General features: G+C 50.2%; 1 long non-coding RNA gene across 3 annotated transcripts; it reads left to right on the forward strand.

The window, feature by feature from the left end:
* Positions 1-60: 60 nt before the first annotated feature.
* LOC132424530 (uncharacterized) lies at positions 61-18734 on the forward strand. Of its 3 annotated transcripts, none has more exons than XR_009519211.1 (6): positions 61-290; positions 906-959; positions 14003-14132; positions 15557-15867; positions 18031-18175; positions 18365-18734. It is a non-coding gene; the product is annotated as an uncharacterized lncRNA (long non-coding RNA). The 3 variants fall into 3 exon arrangements; XR_009519212.1 differs by having other exon boundaries at positions 61-281; XR_009519213.1 differs by lacking the exon at positions 14003-14132.
* The last annotated feature ends 2957 nt before the right edge of the window (positions 18735-21691 follow it).

Raw genomic sequence — 21691 nt, forward strand, 5'->3', positions numbered from 1 at the left:
GTAGGTGAAGTGGCCTCCCTTAGAGCGACCCGGAAAGTGTGGTCGTATTTCAAGGTGGACTTTCAAAGGCGGTGCTGCCTTGCGTCCGCGGGCCCCGCCGGTGGCCGTGCGCTCCAAGACGTGAAGGGAAGGGCAGGCCTTCCCTAGTGCAGAGGCACGGGGCTTGGCTGACTGTCCATTTTTGCAGAAACCTTCCTCCTGTGTGGGATCGCTGTCTGGAGAAGGGCTCCCGCGCTGCTCCGGGAAGAAGCAGACCCAGGACGGGAACACGTGGCTGAAAGGTGCCTGGGGTGGGTTCAGTTGTGAACAGCTCGTCAGGACATCCCTCCTCTAAGTCTTCAGGGTTCCAGCAACACCAGGAAGCCACAGACAGTCTGTGTGGCCCTGCAGAACGGCTCTGTTTTCCAGAGAGTAGGTTGTAGCAGCGCTTGGGCTCAGGGGAGGCCAGTGAGCCACTGACCAGTGGAAAGTTGGAGGGAGGGGACCCCAGAATCTCAGTGATGCAGACCAGCTACCTATATGTGCAGGGCCCAGTGCAAAATGGAAATACAGGTCCCTTATTCAAAGGATATTAAGAATTTTAAGGCAGGGACAGCAGAGCATTATACGAAGCTCGGGCCCAACCGTCTGCACTGGTCACAGGCGCGGTGCAGCAGCCCTGGCCTCACTGGCTTCATCCTAGTGCTGGCCCAGGGCTGAAGCTTTCACCTGGTTCCCATCAAGTGTGTGAGGCAGCAGGGGTCTCGGACCAGGAAGACCTGGGGGTGTGCAGCCCCCTGATAGCCAGGTACAAGTCACCAGGCAGTTGAGGCCCAGGCCCTGCACGCCAGTCTGGCCTCTGCGCCTGGTCTCCTCTACCCGTGCCCCCCATGATCTGGCCGCTCTTTCTTTCCTTCTCTCTACAGGGCCATCTCCAGAAAAGAGGAAGAGCTGCAGGTGCCGTCGGTGATCCCCTCCAGGTTTGCGGCTCTGAGGCTCACACATTTGGGGGCCCTCTTTAGGAAAAATAATTTAAAATGAGGTAGAAGTGGGGTCACGGAGGGCAAGGCTTCCTTTGCTTCCATTTGCCTCCCTCCACAGCCTGCCCCCTAGTATTGGCACCAGGGTGGTTTACTAACAGAAAAGGAACGTTTGTGCACCAGCAGCTCTTCTGAGTACTTTCCTTCCAATTTCTTTTTTATAAAAATTTGCTACTGTTTTCCCAAGGACCACGTCTAGGTGTGTGAAATGAAAACCCTCATATAATTGTTTCTAGAACTGTCCAGATGACAGTAGGTGCTGTGAGGCCGGGAGGGGAGGGCACAGTAGGTGGGCACAGGCAGGGAGGGGGAGGAACGCTTTGAGGGACCCACAGGAAAGGCAGAAAGAACTCTGCCAAGGCGCCGGCCAGCCTGACAGAGCCCCTGTGCAGCGCTGTCTCAAGCTGGAGCGGGTTGGGGAGAACGTAGGAGAAAGGCGAGCCTTGGACCCTGCCTGGCGGAGCTTATGAGCCAGTGCACAAAGCCTGTGGCAGCCTGGATGGGGTGCAGGGAGCTGCACTGTGTGGGGGAGAGTACGGGGTGAAGGCTGGAGGAGGTGACGGGGGCAGGCAGGGCTTGGGCCATCCTCACAGGATGGCTGGGATCTGGGGCTTTGGTAAGAAAAGCGAGTGAGAAAAACACCTAAAAATAAGGGCAAGTCTCTTGGCTTGTTATGGCGGCCAGTGTGGCTGATGTGTGTAAGCTGCTTCAGTTTGCATAGGTGAGCAGGAAGTCACCAGCGATGAGTAGGGGATGATCCTTTTAAAAATATGTCAGACCTCATCACTGCTGTGCTCAACCCATCGAGTGTTACCCATCTCATTCAGAGCAAAAGCAAAGTCCATGCAGAGCCCCTGAGGGTCTCCCGGATCTCTCTCCCCTCTGCACTTCTGACCTCAGCTCCCACCATCCTTCCCCTCACCCACTGTGTTCCAGTCTGCCACCTTGCGGCTCCTTGCTCTCTGCAAGCATGATTCAGCCTCAGGGCCTTTGCACTGCCTATTCCCTGTGCTTGAAGCACTCTTCCCAAAGATATCTGCATGGCTTTCTCCCTCACTCCCTGAAATCTTTCTCAACATCACTTTCTCAGAAGAGGTTTAAAATTGCAAACTCCCATTCCCTGTCCTCACCCTGCTTCCTCCTCTGTGGTACTTGTGTAGATACATGTAACATATGATGTAACTGTATAACTATGTAGCTTGTTTGTTATGTCTATCATCCAACACTCCCACCCCCAACACACACACACATAAACACTAGAATCTACTCTCCAGGAGAACAAGAATTTTACTCTGTTTTGTTCACTGATGTATACCGAGCACCTGTACTAGTGCCTGGCAAGGAAATATTTGTTGAATGCATGAATGAGTGCTTCTGAGGCATGGTGTATTGGTTAGCTATTGCTTCATAACAAATTATCCCAAACTTAGTGTCTGAAAACAACATACATTATCTCAAATTTCTGTGGGTCAGGAATCTGGGCGTGTCTTGACTGGGTCCTCTGCCTCAGGGCCTGTCACGAGTGGCCGTCAGGGCTGGGGTCTCATTTGAAGGCTTCACTGGGGAAGGATCCATTTCCAAGCGCACATCATCGTGGGCAGATGGACTGAGGGCCTCAGGTCCTTGCTGGCTCTTGGCTGGAGGCCCCTTCAGTTTCTTGCCACATGGACCTGTCCAGAGAGGAAAACAGCGGCTTGCTTTATACAAGCCAGCAAGGAAGAGAGTCTGCTAGGCAGACAGAAGTCACACTGTTATGTAAGGTAATCCCAGAAGCATCTTCCCATCACCCTTGTCTAGTCTATTGGTTAGAAACAAGTCTCAGGTCCTGCCCACACACAAGGGGAGGGGATCACAGGAAGACACAAACACCAGGAAGAGAGGATCCCCCAGGACCATCTTAGGGCCCACCCAAGTGGTATTTCTTTTTCTGTGTAAAAGAGAGCACTGTGGTGTAGTCAGAAGAGCCCTGGGCTTGCAGTCCCCAGTGCTGGGGGTGGAGTCTGGCTTTGCCACTTGCCGTGTGAATGTGGATGAGAGCGCTTGACCTCCCTGAGATCCAGCTCCCTGCCTTCAGTGGGGACTTCGTACATCTCTCAGGGGATTCTGCAGAGGAGGCAATGAGCTGCGTGTGGAAGGCTCCCAGCACACAGTGGGTGCCCAGGGCCGAGACTGGAGGAACCACGGTTCTTCATGCCTGAGCCCCGTTTTTTTTAATTGTGTAACTTTTTATTATGAAACATTATCTATCTGCAAGGGAGCAGATAGCATATACGTACATTTATATAATAATAAAAGGAATATAAATATACTTATCAATCTTGGGAAATAGAACAATGCCATTACCTTTCAAACCCACTGTCTCCTTTCTTAAATGCTTTTCTTTTTCTCTAACCAGAAATAAACATATCCTGACTTCTGTTTTTTGTTTTGTAATTCCTTTGCCCTTCCTTATAGTTTTACCATCTAGATTTGAAATCTCAAATAATATATATATTTTACTTTTCACTGTTTTAAAACAATATTTGAATTTTATTGAGTCTTGTTCTTTTAACCTAATCTTTGGTTTGAGACATCCATTTATGAGTCTGCACAGTACTGAGGTTCACTCGTTTTAAGGGCTGTCTACTATTCCATCTGTATAACCACTGTTTATCCAATCTACCCTTTTTTTTTTTGACATCTTTATTGGCGTATAATTACTTTACAATGTTGTGTTAGTTTCTGCTGTATAACGAAGTGAATCAGCTATATGTATACATATGTCCCCATATCCCCTCTCTCTTGCATCTCCCTCCCACCCTCCCTATCCCACCCCACTAGGTGGTCACAAAGCACCGAGCTGATCTCCCTGTGCTATGCGGCTGCTTCCCACTAGCTATCTATTTTACATTTGGTAGTGTATATATGTCCGTGCCACTCTCACTTCTCCCAGCTTACCTCCCCGTGTCCTCAAGTCCATTCTCTACATCTGCATCTTTATTCCTGGCCTGCCCCTAGGTTCATCAGGACCTTTTTTTTTTTTTTTTTAGATTCCATATGTATGTGTTGGCATACGGTATTTGTTTTTTTCTCTCTGACTTACTTCACTCTGTATGACAGACTCTAGGTCCATCCACCTCACTACAAATAACTCAATTTCGTTTCTTTTTATGGCTGAGTAATATTCCGTTGTACACATGTGCCACATCTTTCTCCATTAATCTGTCAATGGACACTTACGTTGCTTCCATGTCCTGGTTATTGTAAATAGTGCTGCAATGAACATTGTGGTACATGACTCTTTTTGAATTATGGTTTTCTCGGGGTATATGCCCAGTAGTGGGATTGCTGGGTCATATGGTGGTTCTGTTTTTAGTTTTTTAAGGAACCTCCATACTGGCTGTACAAATTTACATTCCCACCAGCAATGCAACAGGGTTCCCTTTTCTCTACACCCTCTCCAGCATTTTATCCAATCTACTCTTAATGAGGTTTAGACTGTTCTTTCTTTGCAAGGATTATAGACATGATATTAATATTCTTTTGCATGTCTCCTGGGGTACACGTGCAAGAACTTCTCAGGGGTGTGCATCTAATAAAGAATTGTTGGGGGCTTCCCTGGTGGCGCAGTGGTTGAGAGTCTGCCTGCCGATGCAGGGGACACGGGCTCGTGTCCCGATCCGGGAAGATCCCACATGCCGCGGAGCGGCTAGGCCCGTGAGCCATGGCCGCTGAGCCTGCGCGTCCGGAGCCTGTGCTCCGCAACGGGAGAGGCCACAGCAGTGAGAGGCCCGCGTACCGCAAAAAAAAAAAAAAAAAAAAAAGAATTGTTGGATCATAAGATATAATGAGTGGCTAAAGAAACTCCCAGATGAAGTTGCCATTGAATAACACGGGGAAGGCTCTGGCAGAGATGGTATTTGGGGGAAATGCGAAAGTTCAGTTTTGTGCATGCTGACTTTGAGGTATTTTCAAAATGACTTCTGAGAATAACAAGTGAGTGTTTTGTAAACAAATCTGGAGTTTGTGAGAGAGGTTATAGGTAGAGATACAAATTTGGGAGTTGTATCAATCAGGAAGATTTCAAGAGCGGTTTAATAAAAGTACTATTTTAAAAAGATACTTAAGTATCCAGGGGACTAATTAACAGCAAACCACTGTGAACTCCTAGGCTGAAGGGAAAGGGAGAGGAATCAGTCACTAGAACGCCGAAGAAAGATGTGCGTTCCTATCTTTCTATCTATCTACTTTCTCTCTCTCTGTGTCTCTCTCTATTTCATGGCTCGTGGTTTTGTTTTTATTTTATTTTTAAATTTTTAAAAAATTAACAATAATTTTATTTGTTTACTTTCACCTGTGTCAGCAATTTGGGGTTTTTTGTTTGTTTGTTTTGGGGGAGTGTTTTGCCACTGGTTATTTTATTTATTTATTGACTTTATACAGCGGGCTCTTATTAGTTATCTGTTTCATACATGTTAGTTGTATATATGTCAATCCCAGTCTCTCAGTTCATCCCACCACCCCCCCCCCCCCCCGGAGCCCGGGTTTTCTAAAGGGGACAATTCCAACAATTAAGTCCCTACAAGATCAGGGTGGGAGACGCTGCCCCCAGCTGTGACGGCTCCTCCTCAAGGATCCCAGCACAGCGCAACAGGGACGTGGCAGCCACGGCCAATGTCAAAAGATAATGTTGACCAAAGAAGGAATCTGACTCTCAGGCAGACGTGCAATCAGCAGGTGGCCAGCAGCTTCCTGAGCTTGTTAGTTGAGCGAGGGAACTGGTAAGACGCTCCAGCCAGTTCAAAGGAAAATGCAAAGAACACACACCTATATAGGCAGGAATATTGGGGGAACTTGCAAATTGTGCAAATCTGGCCTTGGGTGGGAGGATTTGGGGACCATGGGGTGAGGGCTGTCCCTCCATCACAGAGTCCAGAGGCAAAAATAATTTGCATCGTCACTCGTTCGCTACAACCATAAGATAGCTCAAAGGCAAGGAAGAGCTAGAATCAGATGACCCAGAAGGGTGAGCTCCAAAGAATGCGCAATTGCCCACTGGAGACGCCCAGGCAACGTTTCTGCTTATTCCAGGTGTCCTTACACCAGGTGTATTACTTTGCTAGGGCGGCCGTAAGAAAGTGCCACAGACTGAGTGGTTTAAACAACAGAGAGTTATTCTCTCTCAGTCTGGAGGCCAGAAGTCCGAGATCAAGGTGTCAGCAGGCTTGGTTCCTTCCGAAGCTGAGCGGGAGAATCTGTCCCAAGCTCTCCCCCAGCTTCTGGTCGCTTGCTGGCAAGCTGTGTCACTCCTTGGCTTGTAGAAGTTCACCCTGATTTCTGCCTTCGTGGTGTTCTCCCCGTGTGCCTCTGGGTGCCCAGTTTCCCCCCTTTTTTAAGGACATCAGTCATATTAGATTAGGGCCTACCCCAGTGACCCCACTGTAACTTGATAAAGACCCCGTATCTCCAGATACAGTCACATTCTGAGGCCCTGAGGGTTAGGACTCACCATATGAATTTTGGGGGGACGCAATCCAACCCTCACACCAGGAAATCCTACCCTGGAAACACAACTGGCCAGGCAGAATTGTGAGGGAGACTAGGGCCTGAGCTCTGGTCACAGCATCAAATCGCACCAGGTCTGTGCTGTGTGGGTCCCTTCCCCACGATAGGTCAGCGTGGTCCCGTGGCCTCTCCTGGCCAGTGGGCTCCAGCCCTGGCACCAGAACGACTCGGCTTATTGGGGTGACTCTCTGTCACTAACTGAAAATCTGCTCATCAGGAAAATGTTTCCTGAGGCATTCTGGGGGCAGGGGCGCTGCAGTGGTCCTTGTCTCCCAGGCTTGCCTCCTGGCCAGGCATGCTCCCCTGAGATGAAGCCAAGGATACGAAATACCAGTCAAAACAAACAGCAGATGCTACAGGGAAAAGCCAGCTTCCTCTTGGTTTTATCCTGACCTTTCATTAACCAATGTTTTAAACTAAGTCTTCTTACATAAACACGTTCCCTGATGCAACCTCACGTTTTTAAGCCGTGAAATCAATTTTCTCTTGATCATTTTCAGGCACCCGGAGCCTTAACTGAAATACCGGATCGTTCGCTAGATTTTTGCTACATTAAACTGTATTGTCCAGTTAAAAAAACAAAGTACGAAACACCGTGGTAGAGGACGATTCCTGGCTGTCCCCTGACTGCACAGCCTTTGGACAACTTTGCCAGTGAAAGCTCTGTTCCAACCACCTGCCCCAGCGCAGCCGTGCTGATGGCACGACGCTTCGTTCCGCAGCTCCTGTTTCCCAGCGGTCCCTGTCCCTGGCCTCATTGTGCGTCGCACCATGATGGCTGCCCACCCCTCAGAGGGACCACAGGTGCTGGAGTTGGCTGCCCCCGAGGAGAGCGGGTGGCGACTTTTTTGAGCGGGACCAGAACAGGCCTCCTCGGGCCGTGCAGCTGGAAGTGGTACCGTGGCCCAGCTGCTCGCTTGCAGCCGGCGACTTTCCCAAACCAGCAGCTGCTTCAGCTTCCTTTGTGATCGGGCCAGTTTCTAAACTGGGTAACGGTCAAGAGGCATGGTCTGTGCTGTCACGTATTTAAAAATCTGTTTCTCGTTGAGGTTACAAAAGTAACGGCAACACGAGCTTTCGCAGGGCCGAGCTCGCTTCGTTTTGATCGTTGCCGCCGGCGTAGGGGGTCCAGGGCGGTGGGTGGATGAAGCCCACCTCTGCCCGAAGCATCCAGCCAGGCTGTGCATCCACGTCCTGGTCTGAGAAACAGAACTAATAAGCAGAATACAACTTCTCTTTATTGTTTGCTGTGAAGAGTGATCTGATTTAAGCATTGCTCGAAGGCCCCTGCTTATCTTACCAAGCACAATGTCCTCAGCGTTCCTCCATGTTGTAGCAGGTGACAGGACTTCCTTCTCTTTCAAGGTTGAATAATATTCCATAGTCTGGATAGACCACATCTTGTTCATCCATTCACCTTACAGTGGACACTTGGGTTGTTTCCACCCCTTGGCTAGTGTGAGTAATGCTGCTCTGAATGTGGACGTACAAATATCTGTCTGAGTTCCTGCTTTCGGTTCTTTTGGGTCTATACCCTCGTGGGCGTGAGGCGGTATCGGTGATTTTTTTTTTTTTTTTTTTTTGTGGTACGTGGGCCTCTGACTGTTGTGGCCTCTCCCGTTGCGGAGCACAGGCTCTGGACGCGCAGACTCAGCGGTCATGGCTCACGGGCCCAGCCGCTCCGCGGCACGTGGGATCTTCCCGGACCGGGGCATGAACCCTTGTCCCCTGCATCGGCAGGCGGACTCTCAACCACTGCGCCACCAGGGAAGCCCGGTATCTGTGATTTTTAAGACTCCTTTGCTTCCCAATTTCTCTCCCCTCCTACCTTATGAAATACTTAAGAGGTTAAATGTATAAGATAAGGAAATTCCCAAAAATGAGGAATTGGGAAGTTTAGACTTACATTTCCCAGAGGGATTAGAATGAGTCCCTTTTTACCACCCCGAATTCTCCCAGCCAGAGCCTGCCCTGTCTCACTTCACAGCTGTCTTTGGGTTCATGAAAACACATACAATATTAGAAATTAAGACTAAAAGATTGTTTTTAAAAGATTTTTATTCATTCATTTAAACCTACAATAAGAAACCGATTCCATGTTACTCAACAATAACTAACATTTTATGAAAAATCATTATTTTCAAAAAATGATGAGTGAGAACAAGGGACTTGTTTCATATTTTTGCAGATCTCTTTAATGTCTAGCTTGATAAAAGACAGCTGGATTCTCATAGCTGCTTCTGTGTTCAGTCTCTTGTAATATGTTGTTTTAGTTGATGTCTGTGAAGAAAATTTGACCTCGCAGGGATGTGTAGCAGGAAAGTGGAGGAGCGTTTATATAGGTTCTCCACCAAAACTGACACATGGATGTTCCTTACAGGTTCATTGCAATGTGGACTCCAGCAGCGCTGCAATGTACCTTTCCTGCTGTTAGACTAAAACCCACTGGTCTCTCTGGCACTTTGGATGGATCTATGACCCACACATGATTTTGTAACATGGCCATTTGGTCATTTGGAAAATATTAATTCACTGAATGGTGCAGTTATTCCAAATGTTGACCCATTTCACTAGACAATGTTAAAAATCACAGTTGTGCGGAATGTAAATTGGAACAGCCACTATGGAAAACGGTAAGGAGACTGCTCAAAAAATTAAGACTAGAACTACCATATATGATCCAGCTAGTCCATATCTGAGTATTTATCCAAGGAATACAAAAACACTAATTTCAAAAGATAGATGCACCTCAATGTTCATGGCAGCATAATTTACGATAGCCAAGATGTGAAAACAACCTAGGTATCCATCAACAGATGAATGGATAAAGATGGTGATATATATATATATATGTACCATTGTGTCCCCGCAAAAAGGCAAGGACCGTCTTAGTATTATTAGAAAAGTAGTTTTTTTATTAATACCAGTTATCTTTTAATTGAAGTATCGTTGATTTACACTGTTGTGTTAGTTGCAGGTGTACAGCAAAGTGATTCAGTTATACGTATATATATTCTTCTTCAGATTTTTAAAAATTTACCGAAGTATAGTTGACTTACAATGTTGTGTTAATTTCTGCTGCACAGCAAAGTGATTCACTCATACAAATTTCTACTCTTTCTCAGATTCTTTGCCATTATAAGTTACTTATAGTCGCTATACAGTAGGTCCTTGCTGTTTACCTATTTTATATATAGTAGTGTGTATGTTAATCCCAAACTCCTAATTTTTAAAAGTAGCTATGGGCTTCCCTGGTGCCGCAGTGGTTGAGAGTCTGCCTGCCGATGCAGGGGACACGGGTTCGTACCCCGGTCCGGGAAGATCCCACATGCCGCGGAGCGGCTGGGCCCGTGAGCCATGGCCGCTGAGCCTGCGCGTCCGGAGCCTGTGCTCCGCAGCGGGAGAGGCCACAACAGTGAGAGGCCCACGTACTGCAAAAAAAAAAAAAAAAAAAAGTAGCTTTGACCCTAAACTGCTGAACCCTGAACGGGTCTGGGGGCCCTTGGGGCCCATGGGCCACACATTGAGAGAAGCTGGTTAGACGTGCGTGCCGCACGGAAGACTAGTTAGTTCCCCGCAGGACCTCTTCAGCATCGTCTTTTCCTCCTTTCCATCGTTCACCTGCTATTGTCCTGTAATTGAGAGCCCGCGGGGTGTGAGGTCCCGTGCGGGTGTTCAGTGATCGGTGTGACCCTCCCTCTTTTTATTCTGAGCGGAGCCCACGTTTCATACACCCCTCCAGGGCCTCTCCCTCCACACGCCGGGAACCGTACAAATATCGTCATATCGTGTCCACTCCAATCGTTCTGCGTATCACTCGATTCTGTAATCCTGTAAGAGACCCTTTGCTGAGGAGGTCTCTGAGCAGTGGAAACATGGCAACAACAGCAGGACGGAGCAAGCCAGCAAGTGCGGTCAGGTGTCCGGGAATTTAAAAGGATTCCAGTCGTACAAAGCCCGTCCTCCCACCACAACGGAACTACACTACAGATCAGTAACAGAGAGATAGTGGGAAACCCCCAATATTTGGACACCGTATTACACGCTTGGGTAGAATACGCATAACACAAGGTTTGCCTTTCCGACTGTGTGCAGGTGTCCAGGTCAGTGGCCTGGCGCACGCGCGCTGTAGTCCTGCCATCACCGCACATCCAGAGCGCTCTGTCGTCTTGCAAGGCTGAGGCGCTGGGCCCTGGAAGGGCAGCTCCCCGCACACCCCCCAGCCCCTGGGCGTCACAGCTCTGCCTTCTGTCTCTGCCTCTCGGGGGCCTCATCTGAGTGGACTCGTCTTTTGGTGACTGGTTTATGTCACTGGGCACGGTGTCCTCAGGGTTCATCTGTGTTGCGGCATGGGTCAGAATTTCCTTCCCTTTTAAGGCTGAGTAATACTTTTGCTTTATTTTTTATTTTTTTAAAATTTATTTTTAGCTGCGTTAGGTCTTCGTTGCTACGCACGGGCTTTCTCTAGTTGTGGCGAGCAGGGGCTACTCTTTGTTGCGGTGCACGGGCTTCTCATTGTGGTGGCTTCTCTTGTTGCAGAGCACGGGCTGTAGGTGCGCGGTCTCAGTAGTTGTGGCATACGGGCTCAGTAGTTGTGGTTCGCGGGCTCTAGAGCGCAGACTCAGTAGTTGTGGCGCACGGGCTTAGTTGCTCCGCGGCATGTGGGATCTTCCCGGACTAAGGCTCGAACCAGTGTCCCCTGCATTGGCAGGCGGACTCTTAACCACCGCGCCACCAGGGAAGCCCGATTGTGCTTCATTTTAAAAGAGAGACAACGCCCTCAGGCCGGAGGAAGACAGAGGCAAGAGCTGTGAGATGACCCAGTGTATGCAGCTGGCACTGGGCATGGGCTCAGCTGCATTGGGTCAGGACAGGATTTCCTGGGCTTCGGCACCTGGGATGGTTAGTTTCCTGTGTCAGCGTGGCTGTGCTGGGGTGCCCAGTTGTGTGGTCACATACCCGTCTAGATATTGCTGTGAAGGTATTTTTCAGATGTGATTAACGTTTGAATCAGCTGACTTGGAGTAAAGCCAAGCGCCCTCGTAATGCGGTGGACCTCATCCGACCAGCTGAAGGCCTTTAGAGAGAAGACTGAGCTTCCCTGAGGAGGAAGGAATTCTCCCAGCCGACTGCTTACCAGAATCTCTAGCCTGCCAACCTGCCTGCAGACTTCAGGCTTGCCAGTACCCACGTGGCATGAGCCACTTCCTTAAAATCAATCTCTCTCTGTCTCTGTGTCTGTCTCTCTCTATGTGTGTGTCTGTATCTACCTATCTGTCTGTCTCTCCATCCTATTGGTTCTGATTCTCTGGAGACCCCTAAGACAAGTACCCTTTCTGTCTCTAGTTAGGCCCTGAGAATGGCACATTGAGGCCACCACGAGAACAGGCAGGCTCCATTTACTCGCTGCACCATTTCGTCCTTCCCTACCGTGGATGGCAAGGTGGCCGTGGGAGGACCCTGGGAGGCTCAGCTCCAGGTTCTTCCTACAGGAATGATACAGCTGAGGCTCGGCCTCAGAAGACGTGCTTTCAAGTCCTCCTTCCTCTCTGCCCACAGCCATCCGTGTCCTTGGGAAGGGTGCCCTCCTGCCTGAGGAGGAGTGGGGGCGGGTAGAGAGGATGAGGGGGGACAGAGAGATGGTGGCCTAGCTGCGGGCCCCTCTCCCTCCCACCCCTGCCCGCCGGCTGGCTGCACTGGCCTTTGCAGGGCCTGGCGTCTCTGTGGCTCATCGGGGAGGCTGATGATGGAGGCCCAAGGGGAGAGGGAGGCGGAGCTGGCATGCTGTCCTCCTGCCCCCCCCCCCCCCAGAAAGCACGAAATTAGCACAGAAAGGAGCATGAAAATGAGAAAACGTTTCTCTTTCTTCTTGCCGCCTCATTCTTGGCTCTCTTCCTGATCTTGCTGAAATGAATGTTTACCATCTCTTGAGACGTCAGAGAACAGAGCTGCTGCTTCTGCAACATATTTTCAATGAGAAGAAAAGAAAGAACCAAGCCTGGCTGGGTGGTGGGCTGTGCCGCCCTCCCGCTGCCCGTCGGGCTGGGTGGCCCCATGTTTGGCTGTGTCACCATGTATGACATTATCTAAATGCACTTTTACTTTTTTTTTACTTTATTTTTTTAACATCTTTGTTGGAGTATAATTGCTTTACAATGGTGTGTTAGTTTCTGCTGTATAACAAAGTGAATCAGCTATACATATACATATGTCCCCATATCTCCTCCCTCTTGCGTCTCCCTCCCCCCTCCCTATCCCACCCCTCTAGGTGGTCACAAAGCACCGAGCTGATCTCCCTGTGCGATGTAAATGCACTTTTCTTACGTGCAAATATTAGTCAGGATCAGTGGAAAGATTAAAGAATAGATTTGTTACCCGAAAACAGAAAGTGCTCATGTAATTAGAGACCCGGAAGGAAACCCGGGGTCCTTTCATGGGAAGAAAACTGGACAAGTTGAGGGCTCCCAGCAGTCCCGAAGGGCCATGAAGCCGGCCGGGCCCTCATCCCGGGCAGTGGTCTTCACGGCTTAACTAACTGGGCGTCCCCTTTTACTGCCTTCAGAGTGAACGAAGAATACAAACGCTTCCCTAGTAAGGATTCAGAAGGCTTGTTTAGCAGTGGGGTGGAATCACTTAAAATTAGCTAAGCTTTTGCCAATTGTACGTAAAAGTTTTCAAAGGCTTTAATAAAGCATTTCTTACTTATTCTGATTCCACTATAGGCTTATCTACACCATCGTATTATCTCATGGCCAAAAGGTTTGCGAACTAAGATAAGCTTTCACTCATGCCTTGTTCCAATCCTCAGCCATCCTGCATTCCCAAAGGCATGTTAGCCGTTTTTAAAAATTAGGGGGCTTCCCTGGTGGCTCAGTGGTTGAGAGTCCGCCGGCCGATGCAGCAGACACGGGTTCGTGCCCCTGTCCGCATCTTTCCAAGCAGGGGCAGGTTTGTTGATCTGCAAGGACACGCGTTCCTCTGCTGCACGCACGCTGATGCTGTGTGTCGCCGACCACGCTTGGTAGCCTTGGTGTTGAGATGAGCGCAGTTTCCTGGATGTATTGGCCTCTCCCGCGGGCTCTTGAATCCCCACCGTGAGTCAGGCTGCTGGGAATTAACCAGCTGCTGCAGCTTGTTTTTATTCTGTGTGCTCATCTGCCTCTGGGAACCAGTGATTTATAAATAAACATTTATTATTTACAAGTTCGGAAATGTTACATTTATGGAACTCCAGAAATAAACTGTCAGCGACCAGGAAACATATTTTTGATGTATTGCAAATGTACTTCCCACGTCAACGATTTGCCCAGATGGCCCTCCAGTTTGTCAGTTGAAGATGAGCTCTTTCCTCGTAGCATCCGATGCTTTGAAAGTTTATCTTCCTCTTTCATGGCCATGCTTCCCGTGGGGTCTAATCTATTTTCTGTCTCCTTGTCAAGAATACCTCAAGGTGTGATGCAGTAATCTGAGGGCCACGGAGTAGTGACTCGGTCCTGTATTTACGAGGCATCCTTCTCCAAGGGAAGCAAGGTGCTCTAAGGACAGCTCATGTGCGGTACACAGGGGCAGGTATTACTGTTATCTTTTTAACCTTTTCATTTCGGAAATTTTCACAAAAATTCACAAAATTTTTTGCATGCGCAGAAGTAGAGGGAAGAGTATCATGAACCTGTGTGGACTCATCATTCAGCTGTAAGACTACCAACATTTTGCCAATCTTTTTTTACGACTTTCTTTTTTTCCCCCCAAACAGACAACCCTTTATTGCAGGTTTTTTTCTTTTCTTTTTCTCTGGCCGCTCCATGCAGCTTGCAGGATCTTAGTTCCCCGACCAGGGATCGAACCCATGCCCCCTGTAGTGGAAGCTTGGAGTGTTAACCACTGGACCGACCACCAGGGAATTCCCTGAAGTATAGTTGATTTACAATGTTGTGTTAGTTTCTGGTGTACAGCAAAGTGAGTCAGTTATACGTATATATATATATATATATTCTCTTTCAGATTCTTTTCCATTATGGTTTATCACAGGTTATTGAATATAGTTCCCTGTGCTGTGCAGCAGGTCCTTGTTGTTTATCTGTTTTATGTATATAGTGTGTATCTGTTAATCCCAAACTCCTAATTTATCCCTTCCCCACCCTTTCCCCTTTGGTAACCGTAAGCTTGTTTTCTATGTCTGTGAGTCTATTTCTGTTTTGTAAATACGTTCACTTGTATCATTTTTTTAGATTCTACGTATAAGCAATAGCATATGGTATTTGTCCTTCTTTTTCTGACTTACTTCACTTAGTATGATAATCTCTAGGTTCAACCATGTTGCTGCAAATGGCATTATTTCATTCTTTTTTATGGCTGAGTAGTATTCCATTATATATATACACCACATCTTCTTTCTTCATTCATCTGTCGATATTTTGCCAATCTTGTTTCATCTATTTCCCATCCTTTTTTCCCCTTACATAGTTTAAAGCAAATCCCAGAGATCATGCTGTTTCACTGCACTAGGATGCAAGTGTTAATAATTCCACTTTATGGGAAAATAGAAGCACTGAAAAGTATCGCCCAGAATGATACACTGAGTCTGTGGGGGAAGGTAGGCACCAGAAGCCAACTTGCCCCCGTCCTCAACTTCCCCCGTCCTAACTGTGCTCCTGCAAACTGACGCAGCCATCCCACACACAGATTGACTCGGGCATGTAGAGAGCATGTCACCCACGACACAGTGTCAGCTGGGACAGAGGTCTTCAACCAGATCCATCACATGGAGAGATTTATCTCAGCCCACAACTATTTAAATAAATTAAGAGCTTACTTCCAGAACGTAAAAATCAGAGTCCCTCTGAAGAATAACTAGGAAGCTAAACGCCCCAAATTGCATTTACTCAGAAGAATGTTATTTAAAATCCAAACATATGGAGTCATAAAGAATAAATGTATGACCTTTTGTTTAACTGCAACCCTAAAAATACTTATTTTTGTTGTTGCACTGGCAGCTCCAACGTTCCTGCGAGGAGGATGACAGCAAACACCATCTCCCGCCAAGACGTCTTGAGTGTGTGGGGTTTTCTGCTGAGCTTTGGATGCCGTGGCATCCAGGAAACTTTGCCAGACGCGTCGCCCCCTCCGGCCTCCCCACAAGGGTGGGGCTTCCGGGGCAGCTCCCAGAGGCTAGAAGGCCAGTTCGGGAGTTTCCTCGGCGCCTCGAGGCACCCCCTGGGCAGCTGTCGTACGACAAGAATTCAGCCGTCTTTGTCTCCGGTTCCGGCTCAACCCCTCAGACCACACCTGAGTTTATGCTAATGAGGTGACTAACCGTGGCCCCTTGAGAGCTTCAGGTGTGGGCGGGGGGCCCATCATGCCAGAAAGATCTGGGTTTAGAGGGTGGGGACCTGGTGTCGAGTGACATCAGGCTGACCTCTGACCTCCAGGGAGAGCGAGGGGGGGGGGCTGGAAACTGGATTCAATCACAGGATCAGAGTTAAATCACGCGTGTGTAACAAACCCCTAATAACTCCAGGCGCTGGAAACTCAGATGGGCGTCTGGATCACGTGGCTGTGCTGATGGGCGGAGGGCGCGCCCAAGGGCCCTCCCGGACCTCACCTGTAGTCATCGGGACCTGCTTTCCTGAGTTCCGTGAGCCATTCTGGCGAACCATGGAACTGGAGGGGGTGCCGGGAACCCCCAAATTTGTAGCCAGTTGGTCAGAAGCACGAGGGGCCTGGAACCCCCAAAGTGCAGCTGGTGTCCGGAGTGAGGACGGTCTTGTGGGGGGCCGTGTCCTCAACCTGCAGGGTCTGCGCTGAGCCCGGAGTTGGTGTCAGAGTCGTACCGCTCACCCCAGCGCACTCGCCCTGGGCCCAGGCGCCCGGTCCGGATCTGTCCTGCGACCACCCCCAGGTCTCAGCATGGCACCCCGGGGGCCTGGGGGCCACGCCCTAAGAGGAGGCAGTACCTCCAGCCTCACCGCGAGCGCGGGGATGGGCGGGGATGGGCCAGCTGCCCTAACGTCTCCCCCCGTCGCCGCTTCGTGTACGTTTGGGAATGGACCAGTTGTAGTAGATTTTGTTATCGAATAACACACGTCGTTGAAAGCTCAAATATGGAAGCAAACAAAAATATAGACTCCGATAAATGAAAATACCCCCAGTGTCCCCATGGGCTGTCGCCGTGCCCTGGAAGAGGTGCCCTTTTCAGGGGAGAAGGAGGAAGCCGGCCCGGTTCCCGCAGGGAAGGCGGGGATTCCGCACCCGCCCCCAACCCTCCCCCTGCCCCCTCCTGCTCTGTGCCCTGAGGGGCCATCGCACTGGCTGCCCCCAGGATCCTCCTCTGGCTCCCGGGTGGGCTGGCCGATGTGGGCACCTTCAGAAGGCAGAGGGTCGGCAGAAAGCGAGGGGTCATGCCTGGGTCACCGTGGGTGCAGGGTCCTCGCCCGCTGTCACAGCCCCAGGCATCCGCCTGCCTCCCAGTTCTGGGACCGCCCCTCCCCTGCCCTCCCTCTGGGGGCTCTCAGCTCTCGATAACCAACCCCATGTGAGGAACCAGCGGTGCCTCATCCCTCGGCCCCAGCTCGCAGCCAGTGCCCGCAGGAAGTGTCCTCAGATGACTGGGACTGTGTCCCGCTGGGAACAGGGAAGGGGCCCAGAAAGCAGCCTACGCCCCGCGGGAGCAGCCGCCGTCCGCCCAGCGCTGAGGCTCATGGCGGGGAAGCCCGGGTGGTTCTGGTCCGACCAGGCTGGGGTGAGAGCGGGCAGGCCCGCAAAGGTCACTGAGGACAGAGGGCAGAGGGCAGGTACCCTAGGCTGGCAGACCCTCTGTGCAGCGGGGACGGGGAGGCCCCGCCTCCATCGTGGGCCTGGGGTCTCCCCAGTGTCAGACGTGGGAGACCCACCTCATGGGCCGACAGCAGCAAACGCTGGAGAGGCTGGGACACCTGCACCCCGGTGTCTCAGGTTGTCACAGGACCAGGAGATGGCGAAGGTGTTACCAGGGCAACACGGGCCCTCCAGCCTCTCTCAGGTGCTCCAGGGGGAGTTTCTCAACGTCTGGTCCAGTCCCACCTGCCTCTCAGTCACTGAGCGTTTGTTAAGGTGCGGATCGTTGGTGCTGAGCCCCAGGAAACCCCCTGCCCCACACGACTTAGGTAAGTCCGCGCTTCCTCACGACCCCGTAGGACTCGCAGAAGATGCCCCTTTTTTTTTTCTAGAAGATGCCCTTTTACACACAGGCCCTCCAATGTCCCGTTCTTTGTCTTGTGAAGGGTGAGCTGAGATTAGAATTGTCCCTGTGAAACCAGCTGGACACAGAGACAAACATTTCCGTTCAGCGAACTGAGCCGTCTCTCGATGGCCCTGCCTGTAAAGCCCAAGGCAGGCCCCCTCCGCTGAGCAGCTCTGATCTTGGGCGTCCCCTTACCTTTATTAGATTGAATAAAATCAATCTCCACTCTCGTTTGTTTTGTCCCCGCAGCTCCCACCCTGGGCCCACGAGTCACCGGCACCCTTGGGTGATTCCTACGGGGTCAAGTTTGAGCAGCTCAGCCCTAGAGGCAGCAGCATCAGAGCATCTCGAGGGCTGCATGGTCTGACCTCAGACGGACACTGTGCACAGCCAGGTGAGGGGCACGCGGGCGTCAGGCTGGGGGATCCGCTCTCCAGATGCAGGTGTGTCCTCGGACTCGTGTTCACGGGCCTCTCTGATCTGCTCCAGGGGGCAAAAATTGGACTTTGTAAATAGAAACTGATTGAAGTAAGTAAATCAACGGTAAGCATTTTGGGGTCAAAACAGCCTCTTCACTCCCCAGGGACCCAGACTTCTATGCTCACCAGGTCCTGCCCATGCAGCCTTTTATTGGTTTGCCATCATCACCCCTGCTGACAACGAGTGATCTCCCTGGGAGGATCCCAAGAACTGTGGTGGCTGCCAGGCGCTTTGGCACGGAATTCCTCTCTGAGTCGGAGCCCGAGGCCATTAGCGCGGGGGAACAGCTGCGAGGGCCACACCTCCTCGAGTCATTTGAAAATTTTATGACGAATAAAAACGATCCATGACACAGACGTATGCATGATATATTAACCTAATACCTCTACAATTACACCACCAGCAGTCTTTTGTTGCACACATATTTTCCTAAGGACGCTCCAACTCCAATAGTAAAACGTTGACTCCAGTGACACTACATAAAATTTCCTCCTTCTGTGTTGTCAAATCCTTAATAACAATGACAAGTCTAACATTCAGTGAAAGGAGGAGAGCGAGGTGGAAACCCCAGGAATGCTAAAAGTGTGGAAAAGAGAATTATGCGTTTTAGATTAAATAACCAAAAGACTGAGCAGAAATACAGGGTCAAAAGATGCTGAAAAATAGGGCTTCCCTGGTGGCGCAGTGGTTGGGAGTCCGCCTGCCGATGCGGGGGACACGGGTTCGTGCCCCGGTCCGGGAAGATCCCACATGCCGCGGAGCGGCTGTGCCCGTGAGCCATGGCCGCTGAGCCTGCGCGTCCGGAGCCTGTGCTCCGCAACGGAAGAGGCCACAGCAGTTAGAGGCCCGCGTACCGCAAAAATAAAAAATAAAAAAATAAACCTTAAATATGGTTGAAGCACCACAAGCTCTTTAAGCTGCGCCCCGCGTGCAGGTGACCTTCGTTTGCATCAGTACACCTGGCGATGCCATCACGATGCTTTAAAGGACCTGGTGGCACAGTGAGAACGGGGAAGGTGGGAACCGAAAGCCGTGAGCCAGAGAAGGACCTGCTTAACTATTACATTTCAAATGGATAAACAACAAGGTCCTGCTGTAGAGCACAGGGAACTATATCCAATCTCCTGGGATAAACCATCATGGAAAAGAATACGAAAAAGGACGTGTATATAAATGTAACTGAGTCACTTTGCTGTACAGCAGAAATTAACACAACATTATAAATCAATTATACGTCAATAAAATAAATTTTAAAAAAAAAGAAAGAAAAGGATCTGCTTGGAGGACCACGAGGCCCAGGCTGGAGCTCGTCCTGCCCACAAACCTCGCTGTGCAGTGAGCACATGTTAACTCTATCCAGATCTATCTCCTTCCCTTCCCGGTCGCCATCTCAGGTAGGACGGTCAGGTCGCCAGCACCCAAGTGAGGTTTCAGCAATGCCTTTCCCCCTTGCTGTTTCTCATTAACTCTGTCATTTAACAATTCACTCTGAAGGGCTTCCCTGGTGGCGCAGTGGTTAAGAGTCCGCGTGCCAATGCAGGGGACACGAGTTCGAGCCCTGAACCAGGAAGATCCCACATGTCACGGAGCAGCTAAGCCCGTGAGTCACAACTACTGAGCCCACGCGCCTAGAGCCCGTGCTCCGCAACAAGAGAAGCCACCGCAATGAGAGGCCCGCGCACCGCAACGAAGAGTAGCCCCCGCTCGCCGCAACTAGAGAAAGCCCACGTGGAGGAACGAAGACCCAGTGTAGACAAAAATAAATAAATTAAAAAAAAAGAAATCTCAGCTTAAAAATTCGCTCTGCAAACAGCATTTGGTGGCATGAAGCTTTGTCTATTTCCATGCAGTAAACCCACATTTTAATTTCATGCCAGAGCGTCCTTTCTTTCCTGATTTCTCCCTATGCTGGCAGCAGCGACTGGCCATATGCTCAGAGGGAGACGGTGTTTTCCTTTGGCTTCCCCCAGCTGGCTCGGAGCAGAGGATGATGTATTTTAAGCCCCACGCTTTAAAAACCTTGGCAAGACTTCTGATGAACAAAAGACATCAAGATACACTTGTAACCTGGGCCCCGAGTAGTTTGGATTTTGTAAGGTTTTAACACCAGTGCTTAAAAGAGAGAAGAAAGGACTGGGGGAGCCCGGGCCACAGGTCGGACTCCACCCCTCGAGGGCTGGTCCCGCTCCGGGGCAGGACTGGCATCCCAGGACAGAGCGTGGTGGTCCAGGAAGCCGCTCCGTGGCCCTCAGAGCCTGGAGGCAGCTCTTGCCAAGGGGGTGCAGGTGGTCGGTCGGCCTCGACCACCTAAGAAAGCGCAAAGAAGCTTCTCTCCAGGCTGCCCACGTTTGCCCCTTTAATGTGTTTGCCGGGTTGCCTGTTTTAGACGTTAGACTGGCACGGCTATGCCTAGCCATATTCTGTCCCTGATTTGTTCCACCCATGACGTCCCTGCTCAGCTGGGGATTCAGCAGGCGGGGTCAACAGAAGAAATAGCTTCAACCTCATTTGGTAAAAAGAGTTGCTTCTTTCTTTCTTTAAAAATTTTTTTCCAAAGATTTAAAATTTTATTTTTGAGTAATAAATTCTCATACTTCAAAAATCCAAATGGATAAAAGGAACATACGTGGAGAATTTGTGTTCCAACCCACGTCTCCATCTGCCACAGGCATAGTTCTAACATGGACCTAATCGTTCATGCTGCCCTAGTATCTGTTTTGTGGAAGGTCCTCTCCTTGCGTGTGCGTAGACCTTGCTTAACCGGGTCCCGAGCAGCCCACTTTCTGGGACCCATTTCCGTCTTCACCCACCGCCCGGCTGAGGTACTCCACCACCCAGCCCCGCAGTGGCCGAGGAGCTGATTCGGTTTTACTGTTTCATTTCCGGTATTACTTAGGTTAAGACTTGATTTGTAAGTGTCCAACCCGGTATAAATGAAAGGTATTTTAATATGCGCTGGGCAGCAGGGACCGCTTGGGGCATAGGGCGTGGGTGGTTTGGAGGGCAGAGTCTGCACCCCTCACCTTCCCCTGGGTCTTCCTGTGCCCTGATGTCTGGAGAAGCCTGTGGTGGGTGCCTGCCCTGTCCACCTCCCCTTTCACCAGCACCCTGTTCCCCCCACAGAAGAAAGGCTGGCTTCTCACTCATCTGGGAGACTGCTCGGATACATCATCCCAGAGGTGTTAAAAAAAAAAAGAAATCTCCGGGGCACCCCTCAAAGAAGCAACTCACAATGTCAGAGGACGCCCCACTAATCAAGGCCCTAGGACCGCACAGTGGGGCTCCCATCTTCCCTGGGCTTATATGTGTATTTCTGTTATGAACAAAATGTAGCATTAGACACAGACATTTTGGCCTGTGTCACGACGTTGGGTATTTGAGGGGGGTGGTGGGCTTGAAAGCAGTGGTCCCATGTAGCTGTGCCCCTTCC

Source organism: Delphinus delphis, chromosome 4 (assembly GCF_949987515.2).
Source record: "Delphinus delphis chromosome 4, mDelDel1.2, whole genome shotgun sequence".
Lineage (NCBI taxonomy): Eukaryota > Metazoa > Chordata > Mammalia > Artiodactyla > Delphinidae > Delphinus > Delphinus delphis.